Source organism: Miniopterus natalensis, chromosome 2 (assembly GCF_054644295.1).
Source record: "Miniopterus natalensis isolate mMinNat1 chromosome 2, mMinNat1.hap1, whole genome shotgun sequence".
NCBI lineage: Eukaryota > Metazoa > Chordata > Mammalia > Chiroptera > Miniopteridae > Miniopterus > Miniopterus natalensis.
The window spans coordinates 92298149-92310205 of NC_142082.1; the positions used below are offsets into that span (position 1 = coordinate 92298149).

At 39.1% G+C, this 12057-nt stretch overlaps 1 protein-coding gene across 1 annotated transcript in view; it reads left to right on the forward strand.

Moving 5' to 3' along the window:
* Positions 1–12057, forward strand: part of VMA22 (vacuolar ATPase assembly factor VMA22) — a 45365-nt gene that overhangs the window by 13360 nt on the left and 19948 nt on the right. The window lies entirely within an intron of this gene.

The window sequence follows — 12057 nt, forward strand, 5'->3', positions numbered from 1 at the left end:
TGACAAACAAAACAGACCCAGAGACATTGAAGCATGCAACACACGGTCATATCTCAGAGGGAAAAGGGAAAGGGATGGAAGGTGGGAAGAGATTAACCAAAGATGTTATGCATGTATGCATAACCCATGGACACAGACAATAATGGAGTGAAGGCCTGGGGAGGGGGTAGGAGCGAGGTGGAGGAGGCCAATGGGTGGAAAAAAGGAGACATCTGTAATACTTCCAATAATAAAGATAAAGTTTAAAAAAAAAAATGTTTTTTAAATCCACCTGATTTAGTGAGTTGTTTAGGGTCAATGTTTTGTTGATTTTTTGTGTGGGAGATTTATCCAGTGATGACAGTGGGATTTTAAAGTTCCCTTCTGTGACTATTGCTGTTGATCTCTCACTTAATGTCCACCAAGAGTTCTTTTAAATATATTTAGGGCCCAGCTGGGTGTGGCTCAGCGGGGAGCATTGACCTAGGATCCAGGAGATAGTGGTTCAGTTCCTTGTCAGGGCACATGCCCTGGTTGGGGCTCGATCCTCAGTTGGGGTTGTGCAAGAGCGAGCCGATTAAAGACTCTCATCTCTGATGCTTCTCTCTCTCTTTCTGTTCCTCTCCCTTCCTCTCTCTAAAATCAGTAAACATATATTGAGCCATGCTGACCCAGCTCGCCTTCAATTTTAAATGATAGTCATACTGGGTAGAGGAGTCTTAGATGCAGGTCCTTCCTTTTCATTACTTTGAATACTTTATGCCAGTCCCTTCTGGCTTGAAGAGTTTCTGTTGAGAAATCAGCTGACAGCCTAATGGGAGCTCCCATGTAGGTAATTGTTTTTCACTTGCTACTTTTATGATTTTGTCTTTGTCTTTAACCTTTGCCATTTTAATTTTGATGTGTCTCTGTGGGCCTCTTTCAGTTTATCTTGACAGGGACTCTGTACTTTCTGAACTTGTGTGACTTTTTCCTTCACCAGGTTAGGAATGTTTTCTGTCATTATTTCTTCAAAGAGGTTTTTGATCTTTTGCTCACTCTCTTATCCTTCTGACACTCGTATGATACAGATGTTCTTATGCTTGATGTCCCAAAAGTCCCTTAAACTATTCTCATTTTTTAAATTTTTTGTTGTTGTTGCTCTTGGGTTTTTACTGTTATCTTGTCTTCTAAATCACTGATTCAGCCTGCTGCTTCCCCAACCTAATTTTTATTCCTTCTACTCCATTGTTGATGTCATTCTTCATTTCTGATTTGTTATTTTTTCATGGTCTCTGTCATTTTTTTGTGCTGTGGAGCATCTTTAGAACCATTAGTCTGAATTCTATATCTGATAAATTGCTTGCATCCATTTCATTTAGCTCTTTTTTTTGTAGATTCCTCCTGTCCTTTCATTTGGGGACTGTTTCTTTGTCTCCCGATTTGGGTTGTCTCTTTGTGTTTGTTTCTATGTATTAGGACTTCTGTGACTTCCTTTTTCTGTTGGGTGGCCTTAGTTATTCAGTGTCCTCTGTGACCCAGTGCTGTAGATTCCTTGATCTCCTGAGCTGGGTGTTCTAGGAATGTCCCTTATATGGGTTTTGTGGGACATCCTATTTTAATTGGGGCTATTCTTAAAATCTTAGTATAATTTTCATTAAACATATTAAGGTAACATTGTTTAATAGTATCATATAGGTTTCAAGTGTACATTTCTGTGATACAAGATCTGTATATTGCACTGTGTACACACTTCCCAAAGACAAAACATCTTCTGTCACCATATATCAGGCCTCCTGTATTTTTATTTTTTAAATATATCTTTATTAATTTCAGAGAGAGGAAGGGAGAGGGAGGGAGAGAGAGAAACATCAATGGTGAGGGAGTCGTCATTGAGTGGCTGCCCCCTGCACACCCCCAGCTTGGGATCGAGCCCACATCCCAGCCAGGCATGTTCCCCAACGAGGAATCGAACCGCAATCTTCTGGATCCTAGGTTGATGTGACCATCGACTGAGCCACGCCCAGCCAGACTATTAGGCCCCTTCACCCTCCCACCCCTTCCCTCTGGCAACCACCACACTGCTATCTGTGTCCACAAGTTTCAGTTTTATATTCCACATGTGAGTGAAATCATATGATTCTTAGCTTTTTCTGACTGACTTATTTCACTCAGCATAATATTCTCAAAGTTCATCCACACTGTCACAGTGCAGTATTGCACCTTTTTGTATGTTTGAGTAGTATTCCATTGTGTAGATGTATGACATCTTTATCCAGTCTTTTCTCAAAGGACACTTTGGTTGTCTCCATGTCTTGCCCACTGTGAATAATGCTGCAGTGAGCACATGTTTGTGAGTACATGTTTTTGAATTTTTTCAGGTATAGACCCAGAAGAGGGATTGTTTGGTCATATGGTATCTATTCTTAATTTTTTGATAAACTGCCAGACTGTTTTCCATAGTGGCTATACCAGTTTGGGTACCCACCAGCAGTGAACGAGGGTTCCCATTTCTCCATAACCTCTCCAACACTTGTTATTACTTGTCTTGTTGGTAATAGCTATTCTAACAACTGTGAGGTGGTATCTCATTATAGTTTTAATTTGCGTTTCCCTAATATCTATTAAGGTTAAACATCTTTTCATATATCTGTTGGATGTTTGTGTGTTTTCTTGGGAGACGCCCTGTTCCCATTTTTAAATTGAATCCTTTGTGGTTGAGTTTTATGAGTTTTTCATGTATTATGGATATTGAATCTTTGTCAGAGCTGTCGTTTGGAAATATCTTCTTCCACTCTATTAGTTGCCTCTATTTTGTTGGTAGTTTCTTTTGCTGTGCAGAAGCTGTTTAGTTTGATATCATCCCATTCGTTTATTTTTGCTTTTGCTTCCCTTGCCTTTGGGGTCAAATTCATAAAATGTTCTTACGACCAAAGTCCATAAGTTTGGTACCTTTGCTTTCTTGTATGTGATTTATTATTTCAGATCTTATATTTAAATCTTTGATCCAATTTGAATTAATTCTTATACAAGGGGACAAACTGTTATCTAGTTTCATTCTTTTGTATGTGGCTTTCCAATTTTTCCATCACCGTTTATTGAAGAGGCTTTTTTTAATTCGTTGTGTGTTTCTAGCTTCTTTGTCAAAATTATCTGCCCATATATATGTGGTTTTATATCTGGGCTCTCAATTCTGTTCCATTGGTCTGTGTGTCTGTTTTTCTACTAGTACTATTAGCTGTTTCTGCTAGTACCATCTGTAGTATACATAATGTGAAGTCAGGCAATGTGATACCTCTGGCTTCCTTATCTTTTCCCAGAATTGCTTTGGCTATTTGTGGTCTTTTGCTGTTCCATACAAATCTGATGACTTTTTGTTCTGTCTTTAAAAAGTGACATTGGGATTTTGATGGGGATTGCATTAAATCTTTGTATTGCTTTGGCTAATATGGCCATTTGAACTATGTCGATTCTTCCAGTCCTTGAACATGGAATACTTTTCCATTTCATTGTTTGTTTTTCTATCTCTTTTGTTTGTTTGTTTGTTTGTTGTTTTTTGGTTAATCCTGACCGAAGGATAATTTTTCCATTGATTTTTTAAAGAGAGGGAGGGAGGAAGGGAGAGAGAAAGAGGGAGAGACAGACATCAGTGTGAGAGAAACATATCAGTTGGTTCCCTCTGACACTCAGCTCAACCAGGGCCAGGGATAAAACCTGCAACCCAGGTACATGCCCTTGACAGGGAATCAAACCTGTGAACCTTCGGGGTGCAGGCGATGCTCTATCCACTGAACCACACTGGCCAGGGCTCAATCTCTTTTAATAAAGCTTTGTAGCCCTTGCTGGTGTAGCTCAGTTGGTTGGAGTGTTGTTGTGTATACTGAAAGGTTGTAGGTTCGATTCCTGGTTAGGGCACATACCTAGGTTGTGGGTTCAATCCCTAGTCAGGGCATGTACAGAAGGCAAGCAGTCTGTGTTCTTTCTCACATCAATATTTCTCTCTGTCCCTCTTCCCCTCTCTCTAAAATTGATAAGCATATCCTCAGGTGAGGATTAAATAATAATATTAGTAATAATAATAATGCTTTGTAGTGTTCAGTATATAGGTCTTTCACATACTTTGTAAACGGTATTGCTAGGTACTTTATTATTTTGGTTGCAATTCCAAAAGGCATTATTTTTTCATTTCTTTTTCTGAAGTTTTGTTGTTAGTATACAGAAAGACAATGGATTTTTGTACATTGGTTTTGTGTCCTGCAACTTTACTGTATTTGTTTATTGTTTCTAATAGTTTTTGGGTGGAGTCTTTAGGATTTTCTGTATAGAGAATCATGTTGTCCCCAAAAAGTGACAGTTTTATTTCTTTCTTCCCTATTTGGGTGCCTTTTCTTTCTTTCTCTTGCCTTATTGCTGTAGTTAAAACTTCCAGAACTATGTTGAATAAGAGTGATTAGAGTGTGCATCCTTATGCTATTCCTGATTTTAGAAGAAAAGCTTTCAGTTTTTTACCATTGAGTTTGATACTGACTGAGGGTTTATCATATATGGCCTTTACTATGTTGAGATACTTTCCTTCTCTTTCTATTTTATTGAGTGTTTTAATAATACATAGATGTATCTTATCAAAAGATTTTCTACAACTATTGATAAGATCGTGAGATTTTTATTCTTTTATTAATGTGGTGTATCATATTGATTGATTTGAGTATGTTGAACCATCCTTGTGGTCCTGGAATGAATCCCACTTGATCTGGATATTATTTTTTGAATGCATTATTGTATATGATTTGCTAGTATTTTGTTTAAGATTTTTGCATCTGTATTTATCAGAGATACTGGCTTGTAGTTTTCCTTTTTTGTATTATCCTTGCCAGGTTTTGGTATCAGGCTTATGTTGGCCTCATCAAATGTGTTAGGAAGTTTTGCTTCTTCAATTTTTTAGATTTTGAGAAAGATAGGTTTTAAGCCTTCTTTGAATGTTTGGTAGAATTCATTGGTGAAACCATCTGGTCCTGGACTTTTATTTTTGGGGAGGTTTCTGATAATTATTTCAACTTCCTCACTGCTGATCGGTTTATTTAGATTTTCTAATTCATCATGATTTATTTTATATTTCTAGGAATTTATCCATTTCTTCTAGGTTATTCGATTTGGTGGCATATAGTCTTACATAGTATTCTAGTATGATCCTTTGTATATCTGTGATGTCTGTGGTGACTTCTTTTTTTTTTAATCCTCACCAGGGAATATGTTTATTGTTTTGTTTTTAAAAGAGAGGAAGGAAAAAGAGAGAGGAACATCGATCAGCCACCTCTTGATGCACCTTAACCAGGGATCAAACCCACAACCCAGGCATGTGCCCCAACCAGGAATCAAACCTGCAACCCTTTGGTTTGCAGGACAATGCTCAAACAATTGAAACACCTGGCCAGGACAACTTCTCTTCTTTCATTTATTATTTTGTTTATATGGGTCTTTTTTCCTTAGTCTCGCTAGGAGGTTGTCAATTTTATTAATCTTTTCAAAAAACCAATTCCTTGTTGTATTAATTTCTTGTATTCTCTTTTTGTTTTCTTTCATTAAATCCTGCTCTAATTTTTATTGTTTTCTTCTTCTCTTAGCTTTGGGTTGCGCTTTTTTTTGTTTGTTTGTTTATCCTCACCCGAGGATAAAATTGCTTTTCAGAGAGTGGAAGGGAGGGAAGGACAGGGGAAGAGAGACAGACAGACAGACATCAATGTGAGAGACACATATCATTTGGTTGCTTCCCCCATGTGTCCCAACTGGGGTCAGGGTTCGAGCCTGCAACCAAGGTACGTGCCCTTGACCAGAATCCAACCTGGGACCCTTCAGTCCGTGGGTGGACACTCTAACCACTGAACAAAATTGGCTAGGGGTTTTGGTTGCTTTTGTTCTTCTTTTTCTAGTTCTTTAAGATGTAATGTTAGGTTGTTTATTTGGTATTTCTCCTGTTTCTTGAGATAGGCATGCAATGAAATAAACTTCCCTCTTACTACTCCTTTTGCTGCATCCCAGAAGTTTTGATATGTCCTAATGTCATTCTCATTTATCTCTATATATCTTTTGATTTCACCTTTTATTTCTCCTTTGACCCAGTCATTTTTTAGTAGCATTGTTGTTTAATCTGCATGTATTTGTAGGTTTCCTGACTTCCTTTTTGCAGTTGATTTCTAATTTTAAGGCATCGTGGTCAGAGAATATGCTTGGTATAATGTCAGTCATCTTGAACTTACTGAGGCTACTTTGGTCATCCAACATATGATCTATTTTTGAGAATGTCCTGTGTGCACTAGAGAAGAATGTATAATCTCATGTTCTGTGATGAAAGGCTCTGTAAATGTCAATTATGTCCATTTAGTCTAATGTGTTATTTAAGGCCGATATTTTTGTCTTTTGTTATCTTTGTTATCTTGAAGTCTAGTTTGTCAGATAAAAGTATGTCCACACCTGCTTTTTTGTGGACGTTTATTTGCTTGGAGAGTAATTTTCCATCTTTGATTTACCTTCATCTTTGCAGCTTAGATGTACCTCTTGAAGGCAGCATATGATTGGGGGTTTTTTTGTTGTTATTTTTGTGTGTTTTTTAATTTGTCTTTGTTGTTGAAAGTATTACAGATTTCCCCTTTTTTCCCCCTTGACCACACTATTATCTCTGTCAATGGGTTATGCATAATATGCATTTAAGTTCTTTGGTTAATCTCTTCCCACCCACCCAGCCCCACCTTCCCTCTGAGATTGTAAGTCTGTTCCATGCTTCTAGTCTCTGGATTTATTTTGTTTAACAATTAATTTTGTTCATTAGATTCCACATATAAGTGAGATCATGTAAAACTGAATCAGGAAGAATCAGAAAACCTGAATAGACCAACAACACTGATGAAATCGAAGCAGTAATCAAAAAGCTCCCAGCAAACAAAAGTCCTGGTCTGGATGGCCTCACAGGGGAGCCCCATCAAGCATTCTACTTCTTATTACAGCAGTCCTTTTAACATTTCTTGCAATGCTGGTTTGGTGGTGACAAACTTCTTAAGCCTTTTTTCGTCTGGGAAGCTCTTTATTTCACCATCTATTATGAATGATAGCCTTGCTGGATAGGGTACTCTTGGTTTCAGATCCTTTGTTTTGCTGGATAGAGTACTTCTTGGTTCCAGATCCTTGCTTTCCATTTCCTTGAATACTTCATGCCATTCCCTTCTGGTCTGTAGAGTTTCAGATGAGAAATCAGCTGACACCTTATGGGAGCTCCTTTGTAGGAAACAAATTTGTTTTTTTCCTGCTGCCTTGAAGATTCTCTCTTTGTCTTGAATTTTTGACATTTTAATTATGATGTGTCTGGGTGTGGACCTCTATGGATTCTTGCTTGGGACTCTTTGTGCCTCCTGAACTTGTGTGACTTTTTCCTTGACCAGGTTAGGGAAGTTTTCTGCCATTATTTCTTCAAACAGGTTTTCTATCCCTATACAGGGGAAATCTGTAATACTTTCTTCCCTTTCTAGCATTCCTATGATGCAAATATTGTTAAATTTCATACTCTCCCACAGATCCCTTAAGCTGCCCTGTTTTTAAATTGTCTTTTCCTTTTGGGTCTGTGATTGAGTGATTTTTTTTCTACCCTGTCTTTTAATCAGCTTCCCTTAATGTGCTGTTTATTTCTTCCAGTATGTTCTTTATTTCTGCTGTCATTCTTAATTTCCTTCACAGTTTCCATCTTTTCTCATGCTGTTCAGCATCTTTGTAATCATTATTCTGAACTCTCTATCTGATAAATTTCTTATCTCCATTTCACTTACTCTTCTGGAGAATTCTCTTGTTCTTTCATTTGGGGCTTTTTTTTTTTTTTTTTTTGTCTCCCCATTTTGGCTGCCTGTTTGGATTTGTTTCTGTGTATTAGGAAGATCTGCTGTGGCTCCCAGTCTTTTTGGAGGGTCTCTGGTGCAGCACAATGTCACATGCTCTTTGTGACTGGCCCTGAGTACCCTGTTTGGAGCGTTCAGCAACCCACAGCTTGTAGTTCATTCTTCTGGGGCTGGGTGCATTTGGAAGGGACCAAGATGCACACCAGGATCTGCTCTCCCTAGTCACAGGTTCAGAAGCATATCAGGCAAAGTCTCAAAAAGCATCCAGAGATCCACCTTTGCCTTCAGGCTGATGATTATTCTCAGTCTCTTAATGTGCCTCAGGCTGTAGACCACAGCAGGGTGTAAACTCCACAGGGTGGAGTAAGAGGCTTTTCAACAAGGTGGGAAAATTGTTTTCCCCTCACCCTGCGAGTCAAAAGCTGCCTAGATGGTAAAGGTCTGCCTGAGAAATATGTTCTCTGACATGGGGAAGACTCAGCATAGAAATCCAAACTCTGTCTCCAGAGCCCCCCCAACCCTGGATTCTCCTCACACAGCTCTAGTCCACTCTGCCCTCTCTCTGCCAGAGCCCAAGGTGACTAGCAGCACAAAAAACTCAAAGCCTCTTACCCCACCCTGTGGAGTTTACACCCTGCTGTGGTCTACAGCCTGAGGCACATTAAGAGACTGAGAATAATCATCAGCCTGAAGGCAAAGGTGGATCTCTGGATGCTTTTTGAGACTGCCTGATATGCTTCTGGACACTTTAAGAAAGTACTTGCATTTCCAACCATCTCCCTGGCAGACAGAAACACCAGTGTTTTTCACAGCCAGTTGTTATGTGGGTACCTTTCTCAGTTCTGGTTCCCTGGACTGGGGAGCTTGGGGCCTAGAACCCAGGGTTCTCAGTGGGAACCCCCCACAGACGAGATATCCCTCTGGAACTTCATCTGCTGCCTTTTGGAGCCCAGCTAGAACCTCTCACACCTCTGCACTTCCTACCAGTCCCTATGTGGTCTCCACTTTTTGTCCTTGGTTTTAAGCTTGTCTATCTAGTCTTCATTTGATTTTTCGGGATGGTTTTCCTATATTTTAGTTGTAATTCCAATTTTGTCCTGGGAGAGTGTCACTGTAGCTTCCACTTAATCTGCTGCCATCTTGGAATCTCCCCGGGTTTTGTTTTTTGATCCAGTCTGCTACTCTGTGCCTTTTTATTGGTGAACTCAATCCATTTACATTTAGGATAATTACTGATGTATGAGGACTTCCTATAGCCATTTTTTCTTGTTTTCTGGTAGCTCTGTGCCTCCATTGGTTCTTTTCTTTTGTGTTTTCTCTATTGTGTGTGTTTGGTGGTATAACATGGTTATTTCATTTGTTTCCTCTGTTTTTCAGCTATGAGTCTCAGTTTGGTACATTTTGTGTGTGGTAGCCATTAGGATTATGAAAAAGAAAGTTGCTTGTATACAACAGGTTTTTTTTCTTTTGAGTTCATCTGATCTCCATCCTCCTTTGCCAGTTCAGATCTTTACCACACCACAAACACTTTTATGTTTATGTTGTCACAAATTTCTCTGTTTTTTGCTGCAAGCTTTTTGGTGATCTTACTCATAGTTTTGTGACTATTTGCTATTTGTTTCAGGTAGAATAATCCCCTTGAGTATTTCCTGCATTGGAGGTTTTCTGGTGACAAATTCCCTCAGCTTCTGTATGTCTTGAAAAGTCTCTATTTCTCATTCATCTTAAAGGATAACTTTGCTGGATATAATTTTCTTGTCTGGTAATTTCTTTCAGTTGTTTGAATATTTGGTTCCACTCTCTCCTGCCTTGAGAAATTCGATGATGATCTGATGGACTTTCCTTTGTAGGTCACTCCTAGGTCACTTCCTTATTTTCTGTGGCTGCTTTGAGAATTTTTTTCTGTCATTAATTTTTGACAGTTTTAATGTCAAAATACAGTGTGCCTGGGAGAGGGCCTCTTTGGATTGAGGTAACTGGGTGTTCTGTTTGCTTCTTGGATGTGAGCATCTAGTTCTTCTCATAAGTTTGGGAAGTTCTCATCCACTATTTCTTTGAATAACGTCTCCATCTCCATTTCTTTTCTCCTTTCTTCTTCTGGTATCCTTTCTTTTTTTTTTTTTTAAATATATCTTTATGATTTCAGAGAGAGGAAAGGAGAGGGAGAGAGAGAGAGATAGAAACATCAATGATGAAAGAGTCATTGATTGGCTGCCTCCTGCACTCCCCCAACTGGGGATCGATCCCAGGCATATGCCCTGACCAGGAATCGAACCCCAATCACCTGTATCCTAGGTCAACGCTCAACCGCTGAGCCATGCCCGGCCAGGCCGCTATTTTTTTTAAATGTTTTTATTGGTTTGAGAGGGAGAGAGAGATAGAAACATCGATGAGAAACATCCATCGGCTGCTTCCTGCATGCCCCCTACTGGGGATAAAACCCACAACCTGGGCTTGTGCCCTGACCAGTAATTGAACTGGTGGCCTCTTGGTGCACAGTTAGACACTCAACTAACTGAGCCACACTGGCCAGGCTATGCCTATTATTATATTGCATCTTCTGACATAGGTAGTTCTCATAGAGCTCTTTATTTATTTATTTACTTACTTACTTACTTATTTTTTAATGCTCAGGTCTCTCTTTTCTTTCCTCTGCATCATTTATAGATTCCTATCTTTAATACCATTAATTCTTTCTTCCATCTGGTTGGTTTAATTTTTTATTCTCAGTAACTCTTTCCTGTTCTCTTTCATTGAATGCTTCATCTCCAGGGTTCTGTTTACTTCTTTTTTAGAGTTTCAATCTTTTGGTAAAGTACTCATTTTGTTCATTAATTTGTTTTCTGAGTGCATTAAATTTCCTGTCTGTATTTTCTTTTATCTGGTTATTTTCAGAACTTCAATCTTGAATTCTCTCATTTATTTCACATATTTTCTAGTATTCCATTTTGCTTTCTGAAGATCTTTTGTTTTCTTTCTGAGCTGCCTCACTACCATAGTTTTTCATTGTATTTGATGGGCTCCTTCTCTTTCTAGGCATCTGTGTACTGGCATTTCCCTAGCAGGTTTCTGTGAAAAGGTCTTTCTACTATTTTCCAATAGTTGGCACTAATTCACAGATTTTTAACTGAAATCCCAAAGCTGACCTCCGTGGATGCCATCAGTATAGCCACAATGCTGGGATTGTTTTGCCCTCTCGGTAATGGTGACCTGGGGCCTCTGCAGCCCCCCCCTGTTGTGCTGGTCTGGTGGTGATGAACTCCTTTAGCTTTTCCTTGTCTGGGAAGCTCTTTATCTGGCCTTCAATTCTAAATGATAGCTTTGCTGGGTAGAGCAATCTTGGTTGTAGTTCCATGTTTTTCATCACTTTGAATATTTCTTGCCACTCCCTTCTGGCCTGCAAAGTTTCTGTTGAGAAATCAGCTGACAGTCATATGGGTGCTCCCTTGTAGGTAACTAACTGCTTTTCTCTTGCTGCTTTTAAGATTCTCTCTGTATTTAACCTTTGGCATTTTAATTATGATGTGTCTTGGTGTGGTCCTCTTTGGGTTCCTCTTGTTTGGGATCCTCTGTGCTTCCCGGACTTGTAAGTCGATTTCCTTCCCCTGGTAGGGGAATTTTTCTGTAATTATTTTTTCAAATAGGTTTTTAATTCCTTGGTCTCTTTCTTCCCCTTCTGGCACCCCAATATGAATGTTGGGCCTCTTGAAGTTGTCCCAGAGGCTCCTTATACTATTTTCATATTTCTGGATTCTTGTTTCTTTTTGCTCTTCTGGTTGGGTTTTTTTTGTTTCCTCATGTTCCAAATTGCTGATTTGATTCTCAGCGTCCTCTACTGTTGAGTCCATGTAAATTATTCTTCATTTTAGTTCTTGTAGCCTTTACTTCAAATTGGTACTTTATTCTGTTATCAGTTTTTCAGTTATTTCCCTAACAGTCTGCTTAAATATCCTTATAACCATTATTCTAAACTCTCTATCTGTTAGGTTGCTTGGGTCTATTTCATTTAGTTCCTCGTCTAGAGATTTCTTCTGTTCTTTCCTTTGTGACATGTTTCTTTGCCTCCACATTTTGGCTGCTTCCAGGTGTTTGTTTCTATGTATTAGGTAGAGCTGCTATGTCTCCTGGAATTTGTAGAGTGGCTTTGTGTAGTAGGTGTCTTGTGGGGTCCAGTGGCTCAGCCTCCGCAGTCACCTGAGCTGGGCCTTCTAGGTGCTCCCCT